The 14,561-nt window shown below is 40.8% G+C and overlaps 1 long non-coding RNA gene across 2 annotated transcripts; it reads right to left on the bottom strand.

Annotated features, from left to right (window-relative positions):
• Positions 1-4,927: 4,927 nt before the first annotated feature.
• LOC112447158 (uncharacterized) lies at positions 4,928-13,654 on the bottom strand. 2 transcript variants are annotated; one of them, XR_009495040.1, is made up of 3 exons: positions 13,569-13,654; positions 11,942-12,083; positions 4,928-5,078 (listed from the first exon to the last, which is right to left on the bottom strand). It is a non-coding gene; the product is annotated as an uncharacterized lncRNA (long non-coding RNA). The 2 variants fall into 2 exon arrangements; XR_003035267.2 differs by lacking the exon at positions 4,928-5,078 and having other exon boundaries at positions 11,826-12,083.
• Between the last annotated feature and the right edge of the window lie 907 nt (positions 13,655-14,561).

The following is a 14,561-nucleotide window of genomic DNA, read 5'->3' as shown; positions in this document are numbered from 1 at the left end:
CTTTCTGCCATAAGGGTGGTGTCATCTGCATATCTGAGGTTCTTGATATTTCTCCCGGCAATCTTGATTCCAGCTTGTGCTTCCTCCAGCCCAGCGTTTCTCATGATGCACTCTGCATATAAGTTAAATAAGCAGGGTGACAATATACAGCCTTGAAATACTCCTTTTCCTATTTGGAACCAGTCTGTTGTTCCATGTCCAGTTCTAACTGTTGCTTCTTGACCTGCATACAGGTTTCTCAGGAAGCAGGTCAGGTGGTCTGGTATTCCCATCTCTTTCAGAATTTTCCACAGTTGATTGTGATCCACACAGTCAAAGGCTTTGGCATACTCAATAAAGCAGAAATAGATGTTTTTCTGGAACTCTCTTGCTTTTTCCATGATCCAGCAGATGTTGGCAATTTGATCTCTGGTTCCTCTGCTTTTTCTAAAACCAGCTTGAACATCTGGAAGTTCACGGTTCACATATTGCTAAAGGCTGGCTTGGAGAATTTTGAGCATTACTTTACTAGTGTGTGAGATGAGTGCATTTGTGAGGTAATTTGAGTATTCTTTGGCACTGCCTTTCTTTGGGACTGAATGAAAACTGACCTTTTCCAGTCCTGTGGCCACTGCTGAGTTTTCCAAATTTGCTGGCATATTGAGTGCAGCACTTTCACAGCATCATCTTTCAGGATTTGAAATAGCTCAACTGGAATTCCATCACCTCCAATAGCTATGTTCGTAGTGATGCTTCCTAAGGCCCACTTGACTTCACATTCCAGGATGTCTGGCTCTAGGTGAGTGATCACACCATCGTGGTTATCTGGATCATGAAGATCTTTTTTGTACAGTTCTTCTGTGTATTCTTGCCACCTCTTCTTAATATCCTCTGCTTCTGTTAGGTCCATACCATTTCTGTCCTTTATCGAGCCCATCTTTGCATGAAATGTTCCCTTGGTGTCTCTAATTTTCTTGACAAGATCTCTAGTCTTTCCCATTCTGTTGTTTTCCTCTATTTCTTTGCACTGGTTGCTGAGGAAGGCTTTCTTATCTCTCCTTGCTGTTCTTTGGAACTCTGCATTCAGATGGGTGTATCTTTCCTTTTCTCCTTTGCTTTCACAGCAGTGAAACCAGTCTTCCCAGTTGTTTCTATCACCTGCTCCTTTCACAAATGGATTTTACTCTCAATCACTGCTCTTTACAAAGAACAAACTTGTATTGTCAGCATTAAAGAAAAGAACTACTATACTTGTTTTATGTGAAATGCCTCCTCTTCAGCCAGATTAAAGAGACCAATAGATTAAACCTTCTGGAATGTTGTTCACACATAGAAGAAAGGCCAAGAGTGGAGCCATTTGGAGCTGCTGTCTGGAGCTGTTTTGAATTCCTCATATAAAACAGAAATGAGGTTTTGACAATGCAAACTGGAGTTGAAACAAATCTAGCTGCCTGAATTTGTGGTGGCCTGAGTTGGTGGTGGCCTGGCTTGCCTTGGAATGAGAGTCAGTGTCAGGTCTTAGAGATGCAAATTTCATTTATTTCTTCAGGAGCCACCAGTTGTGAGCTCCATGAATGCAGGGTTCATCTTCCTATGATCTTCTTCCTCAGGCCTGGGAGAGTCAGGGTGCCTTTGTGGTCAGGACTCTGCCTGTACCCTACTCTGCTGTCCCCTCCTCTCCACTGCCATAGCAGGTGCTTTCATCAGCCCCATTGCAGATAAGGAAGCCCAAGGTAGGGAGGACAAGAAACTTGCCTAAGCCCAGATACACGGTTACCCAAACCCAAACTGACTCCAGAGCCATCACTCTTTATTTCACAACAGAAATAATTTAATATCTTTTTTCTCATTACAGAACTGCATGTTACTCATTGTAAAAATGCAAACAACACAGGAAAATTTAAGAGAAGAGGTCAGGTTCACCTGAAATCTCATGGCTGTAAGATAACATTTATATTTCGGTAACTATTCTTCACACAGACACACACAGACACAGGGACACACGCCATGTTGCACAAATGGAATCTTTATGCTAATATTGATTCAGAATGCTTGCTGCTGGTCAGTATAACTCAAACACACTCTCTGTTTCCTTATTGAAGTTATGATGATTGTAGGTAAAGAAGAAAGTTAGATCCAAGCAGATAGAGCCCTATGCAGCAGGCCGAAACTTCACTGTGCATGGATCAGGCCATGGCATTCCACCCCCATAGATGGGAGGGAGGGAGTGTGGCATGATGAAAGTGTGGAGTCAGACTGCAGGGGCTCCTTTACTTACTAACATCTCACTTCCCCAGCTTGAAGGGAGGATAATAGTATCTACCTCATAGGTCATTGTGAGAACTACATTAGAAAATACATGTAAATGTAGAACATTCCTTCATCTAGAGTAAAGGCTTAACGTGGATTGATATACCCACAGTGTGCAGAAATCCAGAAGGTCATCAAGTGAATTGTTCATTACCTTAAAAGTATATGTGCTGTATTTAAAATTTCTTTCCTTGATACTAGTGATATTGACTGCTGTTTTTAACCTCCCAAGAATGAGGTCTGTGGACAGTAACAGGTTTTTAAAAATTGTTATTTTTCTGAGGACATGAAAAATAAGAGCACATAATGTTGGAGAGATATAGAAATGTCTTGAAGCTGGTGGTTTATTCATTCACTTGCTCATTTACTTCTTTATTGTTTATTGATTGATTGATAGTGCTAGGAAAGTAGTAAATATTTGTTGATTAAAAGAATGAATTGAAGTTACTGAATTAAACATTTTGTGAGTGCCTACTATGCAGGTCAGGAAGCAACAGTTAGAACTGGACATGGAACAACAGACTGGTTCCAAATAGGAAAAGGAGTATGTCAAGGCTGTTTATTGTCACCCTGCTTATTTAACTTTTATGCAGAGTACATCATGAGAAATGCTGGGCTGGAAGAAGCACAAGCTGGAATCAAGATTTCCAGGAGAAATATCAATTACCTCAGATATGCAGATGACACCACTTTTATGGCAGAAAGTAAACAGGAACTCAAAAGCCTCTTGATGAAAGTGAAAGTGGAGAGTGAAAAAGTTGGCTTAAAGCTCAACATTCAGAAAACAAAGATCATGGCATCCGGTCCCATCACTTCATGGGAAATAGATGGGGAAACAGTGGAAACAGTGGCAGACTTTATTTTTTTGGGCTCCAGAATCACTGCAGATGGTGACTGCAGCTATGAAATTAAAAGACGCTTACTCCTTGGAAGGAAAGTTATGACCAACCTAGAGAGCATATTCAAAAGCAAAGACATTACTTTGCCAACAAAGGTCCGTCTAGTCAAGGCTATGGTTTTTCCTGTGGTCATGTATGGATGTGAGAGTTGGACTGTGAAGAAGGCTGAGCGCCGAATAATTGATGCTTTTGAACTGTGGTGTTGGAGAAGACTCTTGAGAGTCCCTTGGACTGCAAGGAGATCCAACCAGTCCATTCTGAAGGAGATCAGCCCTGGGATTTCTTTGGAGGGATGATGCTAAAGCTGAAACTCCAGCACTTTGGCCACCTCATGTGAAGAGTTGACTCATTGGAAAAGACTCTGATGCTGGGAGGGATTGGGGGCAGGAGGAGAAGGGGACGGCAGAGTATGAGATGGCTGGATGGCATCACTGACTCGATGGACGTGGGTCTGGGTGAACTCCGGGAGTTGGTGATGGACAGGGAGGCCTGGCGTGCTGCGATTCATGGGGTCGCGAAGAGCCGGACACGACTGAGCGACTGAACTGAACTGAACTATGTAGCAGTTACTAAATTAGAGACATAAGAGATATGGGCTTTAGTAAAACAAGACCGTACCCTCAAGATGCTTACAATCTTACGATTCCTTATGTTTCTTCACTGGAATCACACGGTTTAATAAAGTGATCTTCCAATAGCAATAGTCTTCTGGTTCAATTGTTTCAAAATTTAAGCTGCAAGGTACAAATGGATGAAAATTAAAGCCCAGACACATCCACATTAACTGCACTTGTTTTTATCCTGTTTGGTTTATAAGGACGACAGAAAAAAATTTTTTCAAAATTTAGTCCAAATGTCGGCCACCCAATTAGATAGAGTGTATGCTTCTCTCAAGAGTTAATAAATCATCCAGGTCCCACCAGAGGAAAGACACAGCCCTCTGAAAGTGTCCTGAGGCAGGAAGAGACACCACGACTGAGCAGAGGGAATTACATTTTGCACGTGTGCCTTTGGAATACCTGTTGAGAGCTCCCTCATGATGAAGAAAAAAAATGCCTGACAGAGCAGAGCATGCTTCATTTTCAGCCAAACTCAATCCATTTTTTGGTGTGTTTACCTCGGCAGACAAGGAAGACGGTTAGCTGAGGGATCTGCACAGGTTCCTGCTGTTGCTGCTGCTGCTAAGTCGCTTCAGTCATGTCTGACTCTGTGCGACCCCATAGATGGCAGCCCACCAGGCTCCCCCCGTCCCTGGGATTCTCCAGGCAAGAACACTGGAGTGGGTTGCCAATTCCTTCTCCAATGCATGAAAGGGAAAAGTGAAAGTGAAGTCTCTCAGTCAGTCCGAGTCTTCATGACCCCATGGACTGCAGCCTACCAGGCTCCTCTGTCCATCGGATTTTCCAGGCAAGAGTACTGGAGTGGGGTGCCATCGCCTTCTCCAGCACAGATTCCTAGTGGATAATAAAACAGATGCTGAGGGTAGATGTTCTCTAGTGTAATTCACTGAAACATGCAAACTCCTTTAAGTACACCAAGAATATTTAAGTGGTTTCTATTTCCTCCTCCTCATCCCTCAGTGTCATTATTTGCTTTACGTTAATTACTTCTTACAGCAGATTCAGCAACAATTTCTGTCTTGTTGGCAGACACAACATTGAGTTTTATTGCTAACTTTGTGTGTTTGTTATTCAACCACCTTGGGGGAAAAACAGCAACATAAGACTAAACATTAGAGGTGTTTTCTCCTCTATTTTATTACTTACAGACACAAAACTTTATGGCAATTGGAAGAAATGTTTCTTCACTTTATTAAACTTGGCACTCCTTCAAGAAAATGTCAGTGAACAGAAAAAAATCCATTATTGGTATGATTGCCTTAGCTGTTGTCTAGGAAAAGATCAAAATAGCAAAGTGAACTATTAAAAAGAGCGAGTTCATTCAACTTACTTTTTTATTGCTGGCTAAGTGAGTTCCATTGTAACCAAAAGAGATGATGGAAAAACAGGATGTTGTTTTCCTCTTTTTACCAATGCTTGGTGCTTGGGCTTCATTTGGGCTTTTGGGGGGCCTAAAGGAAGGTGCTCAGACTAACTGGTGAGAGTCACTTTGGCTGTGGCACTTTCTACATTTCATTGTGTTCCATTTGGCGGGGGGCCCAACCTAATACCTTATAAAATACAGCTTTCTCTGAAATGTACGTTAAATACAAAGGAGTTTCACTTAAAGGAAGACATTTTGCCAAAGCTGATTGTCTTCGAAGAGGCTTTATTTCCGAAAGTTTGTATTCACTGATTTCATTGAACAAAACAGTTGTCTTTGGCAGATTTTTTAAGTTTCTCAAGATACCATTTAGTCATTTTTTGATATATGAAATTTTTAATGGATGTGAATCTCATTTTGCAAACTTCAGTGTAAAAGAAATATAACTTTGTAAACTTTCCATAACTCAAATTCATTTATGGCTCTGAGCTCTTGCTCTGCTAGACTCGAATGGGAAACAGTCTCAAGCAGAGCCAAGATGTGTATGTGTGTGTCTGTGTGTATGTGGACTGGTTACTGATGAAAGTTTTGAAATTATGGTCCTATTTGCTTAACTTTGGATATAACTTGAAAATAAATATATTGAGCTTGCTGAAATTGCTTTAATCTCTCTTATTCCATTCCTATCCACATGACTCTGTGAAATTAGTTTCTCTACTATGAATGTTATGAAAACAAAATATACAAACTATTTAGATATACAGTATCCTCTGTGAGAATCACTCACCATCAATCCTACCTAGATGATGTAAATCATTCAGCAAGAAGCAAGCTTATTTAGTCACACTAAAACTTTAAAAATTGATATACATGGGGCTTGTTCTAAATATGCATATAAATGTCTAAATGCAGGTTATTTCCTCCATGAAGTCTTTATTATTGTAGTTGAAAATAGAAATTTACAGGTGTAATTACAATTCTGTTTTAATCGCCTATTACCTATTCTTTCAATGAACAACATTAGCAGTTTTAGTGTTTTTCTTTTCCCTTAGACTGCAAGGAGATCCAACCAGTCCATTCTGAAGGAGATCAGCCCTGGGATTTCTTTGGAAGGAATGATGCTGAAGCTGAAACTCCAGTACTTTGGCCACCTCATGCGCAGAGTTGACTCATTGGAAAAGACTCTGATGCTGGGATGGATTGGGAACAAGAGGAGAAGGGGGCGACAGAGGATGAGATGGCTGGATGGCATCACTGACTCGATGGATGTGAGTCTGAGTGAACTCCGGGAGTTGGTGTTGGACAGGGAGGCCTGGCGTGCTTCGATTCATGGGGTCGCAAAGACTCGGACACGACTGAGCGACTGATCTGATCTGATCTGATACTAGGTTTGTTCTGACTACATTTATTGAACTGTAACGTTTTGTCTGTTGACTCTAATAATTAAAAAATTAAAATTTTTAATCTTTAAAATTTAATCTTTCTAGTAATCCATTTTTACTGTATTTTACAAAAGTATTGGTCTGTGATGAAAAAAAGTTCAAAACAAAACAAAACTGTCTGTTTCAAATAGTTTGAAAATTTACAAAGGACTGTACACAAGTTGGGAAGAAGCTAATACACACATGTTTTATATGCAATCATTTTCTTCTTTTCTGAAAGAGCTGTAGCTTCAGAGACTTTTCTCAGAAATCTCTGGAAGCAGGGGTGGTGCCCTAGGTACTCAGCTGCCATTTCTGATGCCCATCAGAGTTGATGAAGGCTCTGGGTAGGCACCTGACTTCCATAAAGGTCTGAGTAACCCCAAAGACACTGCTTTTTCCAAGAGACTGCCCTGGCTCCTAAAGGAAGCAGAACTTAGGAACCCGAGAAATAATTACTGAGCGACTATTATGTGCCCCACTTTTTCTGAGCATTGAAAGCCAGTAGTAATTAAAACAGAGAGAAATCCCTGCATCAGGGACTTTCCATTCTAGAGCAAGGTGGAGAACTTGATGTCTGGGTCATTACACCTGAAATTAGGCTTTTGTTGGGTGCTTGGGATTTAGCTCAGTGTTTTCCCATTAAAAACAAGTGCATAACTGAGGTGACCCTGAGGGATGGGATGGGGAGGGAAGTGGAAGGGGAGCTCAGGATGGGGAGCACATGTATACCCATGGCTGATTCATGTCAATGTATAGCAAAAACCACTACAATATTGTAAAGTAATTAGCCTCCAATTAAAATAAATAAATAAGTTAAAAAAAAAACCAAGTGCATAGTAGAGGGTTTGCCCAGTTAGTGATACAATTAATTAAGAGAATGCACTGTCTCATGTTAAAGATTTTGCCCAAATTTTACTTAAAACTTCAGTACTAGAGTCTAAGGAAATATGGCAGTTGCTTAAGCACAAAGTTATTTTGACATTTTAAGATGAATACATCAATATTTAACATTATTCCATAAGGATCAAATCGTCTTCAGGAGTTTCATCTCCAAGGACAAGTCTAAGAACTCCCAAACCATAGACAGACAAAGAGTAAGCTGCCATCTTTTCCTAAGGTCAGACTTAAAGATGAGTAAGCTTATTTCTAAAGGTCTGGTGAATTAATTCCTTTCAAATTTATAGAAATGTTTAGAGTTTTTTCAGAATCATGGGGAACTGACATCAGATAAAGAGCCTATGGAATCCAATCTTAAAATGATAGGAAGAAAGCCATCATGAGAACACACACACACACACACACACACAAAGCTAACAAACATATTTTAAAACATTGATCTCATTGGTGATCAGAAAAATGCAAATTAAGCAATAACTGTTGTTGTTTAGTCTCTAAGTCATGTCCAGTTCCTTTTGTGACCACATAGACTGTAGCCAGCCAGGCTCCTCTTCCAAGGGATTTCCCAGGCAAGAATACTGGAGTGGGTTGCCATTTCCATCTCCAGGGGATCTTCCTGACCCAGGGATTGAACCCGTGTCTCCTGCACTGCAGACAGATTCTTTACCACAGAGCCACCAGGGAAGCCCTAAGCAACAATAAACTACCAGTTTTCACCTATCCAAAGGCAGAGCTTTAAAACAACACTGGAGATAAAGATGAGGTGCTTGCTCTTTTGCATTACTTTTGGGAATATAAAGTGGGTACAACTTCACAAAAGCACTTTCTCCACAATAGTTTTAAATAGGTGCATAATCATTGTTCCAATAAATACATCTCTGGAAACCTACTGAAAACCAAAAAATGTAGGAAAACGGTCATGTACAAAAATATTCACTGCAGTACAACCTACATCAGCAAAAACATGTAAAGAATCTAAATTTTTCAGAGAAAGAAAATTGGTAAGTAAAATATGTTGCAATCCACATGATTTAATTATGTAGCCACAAATTGTTCATAAAGTTAAGGGACAGAATAAAACTATAGTTGAATCGCAAACATCCATTAAATAAAAAAGGGTACAAGCCATGATGACTGTAGTTGATGATACTGTATTCTATACTTGAAAGATGCTAAGAGAGTAGAACTTCAAAGTTCCCACCACACAAAAAAGTAACAATGTGTCATGATAGATGGATTAACTGTTTGTTGTAATAATTATCTTGCAATATATATGTATATTAATTCATCACTTTTTATACTTAGGCCTGAAAAGAACTGAAAGTGTTAGTCACTCAGCTCAGTCGTGTCCAATTCTTTGCGATCCCATGAACTGTAGCCCGCCAAGTTTCTCTGTCCACGGGATTCTCCAGGCAAGAAAACTGGAGTGGGTAGCCATTCCCTTCTCCAGAGGATCTTCTGGACCCAGGGATTGAACCCAGGTATCCTGCATTGCAGGCAGATTCTTTACTGTCTGAGCCACCGGTTTATACAGTTATTTGTCAATTATGTCTCAAAAAAGCTGGAAACAAAACAAAAGAATACAAAAGGGAACAGCATTAAGATTTTAATGTCATATTCTCTGGGTGGTGGGTGGCATTATGGGCAGTATTTTTTTTTTCTGTTTTTCTACATAATCCAAGTTTTCCATAATTATGATATATGACTTTGATTATCAAAACTCTTAAGAGGACAGTACAAGTATAAACCATTTTAGAGTGTCGATTCAATAAAGATGTCCGTAGTTAAGTCCTTATGATTAAAGAAATTTTCACTCCAGGGCTGAAGAAAGAATCTGTAAGAGGAAGCACACGCATACACACCCATGGGAAAACCTGGGAGTGCAGAGTGCAAAGCACTCCACCCACCAGTCACTCACTCCATGAGCAAACATCTCAGAGAGTGGAGCTGGAAATGCTGAGGTTAGGCTCACTGCTGGTGCAGCTTGTGTAAAGAGATAGCTTTCAGTTATACATTACTGTTCACGTGGTACATTTATGCAAACACAGCACTGCACACAAAATCATGTACACCAGGAGTGTTCGTTCAAGAGCAGTGTGATTGCCATTTTGGAGCTGGTATTTCTTGTTGGGTGAGGCAGGTGGGGGTGGTGGAGGAGGTCTCCAGTGCATAGTAGGGCTTTTAGCAGTATCCAGAAAAGCATCTATTTCTGCTTTATTGACTATGCCAAAGCCTTTGACTGTGTGGATAACAATCAACTGTGGAAAATTCTGAAAGAGATGGGAATACCAGACCACCTGATCTGCCTCTTGAGAAACTTGTATGCAGGTCAGGAAGCAACAGTTAGAATTGGACATGGAACAACAGACTGGTTCCAAATAGGAAAAGGAGTTCGTCAAGGCTGTATATTATCACCCTGCTTATTTAACTTATATGCAGAGTACATCATGAGAAACGTTGGACTGGAAGAAACACAAGCTGGAATCAAGATTTCCGGGAGAAATATCAATCACCTCAGATATGCAGATGACATCATCCTTATGGCAGAAAGTGAAGAGGAACTAAAAAGCCTCTTGATGAAAGTGAAAGTGGAGAGTGAAAAAGTTGGCTTAAAGCTCAACATTCAGAAAACAAAGATCATGGCATCCGGTCCCATCACTTCATGGGAAATAGATGGGGAAACAGTGGAAACAGTGGCAGACTTTATTTTTCTGGGCTCCAAAATCACTACAGATGGTGACTGCAGCCATGAAATTAAAAGACACTTACTCCTTGGAAGGAAAGTTATGACCAACCTAGATAGCATATGCAAAAGCAGAGACATTACGTTGCCAACAAAAGTTCGTCTAGTCAAGGCTATGGTTTTTCCTGTGGTCATGTATGGATGTGAGAGTTGGACTGTGAAGAAAGCTGAGTGCCGAAGAATTGATGCTTTTGAACTGTGGTGTTGGAGAAGACTCTTGAGAGTCCCTTGGACTGCAAGGAGATCCAACCAGTCCATTCTGAAGGAGATCAGCCCTGGGATTTCTTTGGAAGGAATGATGCTAAAGCTGAAACTCCAGTACTTTGGCCACCTCATGCGAAGAGTTGACTCATTGGAAAAGACTCTGATGCTGGGAGGGATTGGAGGCAAGAGGAGAAGGGGACGACAGAGGATGAGATGGATGGATGGTATCACTGACTCGATGGATGTGAGTCTCAGTGAACTCCGGGAGCTGGTGATGGACAGGGAGGCCTGGTGTGCTACGATTCATGGGGTTGCAAAGAGTCGGACATGACTGAGCGACTGATCTGATCTTATCTGATCTAATGGCTTCTAACCACTGGATGCCAGAAGCAGCCTCACCCCCAGTCATGACATGTCTCCAGACATTGCCTAACGTCCTCTGGAGTGGGTGGCAATGCTCTTTCCCAGCTGAGAACCACTCGTGTGCAGGGGTGCCCTGTGCCATGCAGAGATGCACCTGCACGCACGTGTGTGATTGCAGCCATGAGGGATTTACAACCAGGGTGTCCATTCTATTAACGAACGCCAGTGCCAAACCTGCTGTTAAGAATTCGGAGTGTTGCATTTCTGTGCTGTACTTTATGGTCTATTTAAGAAGGATCCAGGGAGAACACAGCTCTGTGTGATTTCCCCTTTGTGCTGATTTTAAAAGTTAGCCCAGTGTAGATTATGCTGTGTATAATCTTTTATGCCATCTTCACATTTTCATGTCATTTTTAAACCATAAACCTAGCACATTCTAGATTGCTGATGGATACACATTGTGTGTTTAGTTAAATGTTAAGTTATTAGCTCTGGATGAGGGGAAAAGTTGATTACATTTTAAAAACTGAGCTTTGGAGTCAAATGAACAAAATCATCCAAGGAGAGGTCACGACTAACCACACTCCAGATTGTGAATAAGCAGACACATGCCCTGGAAAATAGGACACTTCACTCTCAGGACAGGGTTGCAAGGCCAGCCCACCCGAGACCAGCCAGCACCTTCCCACAGCTTTCTGTAGACTTTTGAAGGTAAAGGACATACTTCAGCAGCATACTATTTCTTGGGGAAAAAAATTATTATTGAAGAATTATTTGGAAATAAGGGAAAAAATTACCCTAAGAATAGCAGCTCAAACCTATGGATCAATAAAAAGTAGATCTTATAGAGCTGGAAGCTGTGCTTCTTTGTTTATTGGAACCCACACTCACATCTGGCTACTAGATACAGCACCTTATGGATAAAAGCTACAAATGGACTTGCTGTCATCTATGGAAACAAGTTTGAATCTATGGGGATTTTAGCACAAGATGACCCTGGAATAAACAGCAGGCTTGTCCAGCTTTGACCAGTAGTATCTTCTCATTTAATTGGATTTTTTTCAAACCACCCTGGCATGAACACCATTAATATACAATTACAAATATACACATACAGACAGTTAAAGAGGCCTACTGACCCAGAAAGCATAATTCCAGTGTGAGGGCATTCTTCAGTACAATCATGATTTCTCCGCTCCATGGTCATGGCCATCTAAGAGCAGCCTTTATCTGTCCACTTATTCCCACCATGCTGCTGTATAAGGACACATGAGGTGACAACTGGCAAGAACCAAGAAAGTGAGAAAGACAGGCTCTAAGAAAGGTACATCTCTATTTTGATGACATTTATGTAATCTTCAAGCATACACGTGGTAAACTACATTGTTAATGGATATACATCAGTTCAGTTCAGTTCAGTTGCTCAGTCATGTCCAACTCTTTGTGATCCCGTGGATCACAGCAAGCCGGGCCTCCCCATCCATAACCAACTCCCGGAGCTTACCCAAACTCATGTCCATCAAGTCGGTCATGCCATCCAGCCATTTCATCTTCTGTTGTCCCCTTTTCTCTTGCCCTCAATCTTTCCCAGCATCAGGGTCTTTTCAAATGAGTCAGCTCTTCGCATCATTTGGCCAAAGTATTGGAGTTTCAGCTTCAACATCAGTCTTTTCAATACACTCAGGACTGATCTCTTTTAGGATGGACTGGTTGGATCTCCTTGCAGTCCAAGGGACTCTCAAGAGTCTTCTCCAACACCACAGTTCAAAAGCATCAATTCTTTGGCACTCAGCTTTCTTTCTAGTCCAACTCTCACATCCATACATGACTACTGGAAAAACAGCCTTGACTAGACGGACTTTTGTTGGCAAAGTAATGTCTCTGCTTTTTCATATGCTGTTTAGGTTGGTCATAGCTTTTCTTCAAGGAGTAAGCATATTTTAATTCCGTGGTTGCAGTCACCATCTACAGTGATTTTGGAGCCCCCAAAAATAAAGTCTGCCACTGTTTCTACTGTTTCCCCATCTATTTGCCATGAAGTGATGGGACTGGATGCCATGATCTTAGTTTTCTGAATGTTGAGCTTTAAGCCAACTTTTTCACTCTCCACTTTCACTTTCATCAAGAGGCTCTTTAGTTCTTCTTCACTTTCTGCCATAAGGGATATACATATATTTATGCAAAACTATATAAGGATATAAAACAAACTCATGATGATATATATATATATCATATATATATCAAGGAGATCAAATGGAAATCAATCCTGAATATTCATTGGAAGGACTGATGCTGAAGCTGAAGCTCCAATACTTTGGCCCCCTAATGCAAAGAGCTGACTCATTGGAAAAGACCCTGATACTTGGGAAGATAGAAGGCAGGAGGAAAAGGGGATGACAGAGGATGAGATGGTTAGATAGTATCACTGACTCAATGGACATGAATTTGAGCAAACTCCTGGAGATAGGGAAGGATAGGGAATCCTGACATGCTGCAGTCCCTGTGGTCACAAAGGCTTAGCAATTGAACACAATTGTTTTATACACACACACACACACACACACACACACACACATGTATCATGTTTGTTGTTATTGTTCAATATATCAAAATATAAATATAAATTAAATAGGATTAAAAGTCAAATAGATTCAGATTTTGGTCTTTGCTACTTACTGAGGGACCTTGAGCATATATATTTTTCTTGAATATACCATCTCAGTTTTATCAAATATATAATACAATGAAGATAATAATAGTACTAACCTCACTAGATTGTTACGAGAATTAAGTAAAATAAACTTTGAAACAGGCACACAATACATGCTCAGTTCAAAGGAGCTACTATTGATATGACAAGTTCCAAAGTTCTGAGCATCACATTCTAAGTTTCATAATAGAATGTCCATTGTCTTAATTTGTGCCTTGAGAGCTAACTCGAAGCTTAACTCAGAGCAGACACAGCAGAAACTCCAGAGACTCCAAAGTCCACTGGGGACCCATTTATGTTGAGTTACTCTGGCTAGAGGGAGAAGAGGCACCCCACAGTGCCAAAGAATGGGAGTTACAGAACATGGTTTTTCAGATTGGAAGCCAAAGATTAGGAAGATAAGTCACACGTAGCTCCTTGATCCGTCTGGATTGTGCAGAGAAGTGCTAGGCCAGCTTACTGAATACATAGGGCTGCACCCCAGGAGACATGCTCTGCCCTCTTCTGGTTCTCCCTTTTTTGAGCTGATCTTAAGGGTGAGCCTTTTCAGCTCGACTGGGAATGGATATTGTCTATCTGAGCTGGATGCCAGATGTTTAGGAAAGGTTGGGGTATGCAAGGCGCTCAGCCTCTGGATTTCTTGGGAGCCGATGGTGTAGTGGAAAGATGCAAAAAAATAGAGCAATAGAATAGAATAATAGAATAAAAAACAATAGAATGGGAAAGGTTAGATATTTCTACAAGAAAATTAGAGACACCAAGGGAACATTTCATGCAAAGATGGGCACAATAAAGGACAGAAATGGTATGGACCCAATAGAAGCAGAAGATATTAAGAAGAGGTGGCAAGAATACACAGAAGAACTATACAAAAATGATTTTCATGACCCAGATAACCATGATGGTGTGATCACTGGGTGTGATCACTCACCTAGAGCCAGACATCCTGGAATGTGAAGTCAAGTGGGCCTTAGGAAGTATCACTATGAACAAAGTTAGTGGAGGTGATGGAATTCCAGTTGACTATTTCAAATCCTAAAAGATGATGC

Source organism: Bos taurus, chromosome 6, assembly GCF_002263795.3.
Source record: "Bos taurus isolate L1 Dominette 01449 registration number 42190680 breed Hereford chromosome 6, ARS-UCD2.0, whole genome shotgun sequence".
Taxonomy (NCBI): Eukaryota; Metazoa; Chordata; class Mammalia; order Artiodactyla; family Bovidae; genus Bos; species Bos taurus.
The sequence above is the reverse complement of the archived record's forward strand: the minus strand, read 5'-3'. Positions and strand labels throughout refer to the sequence as shown.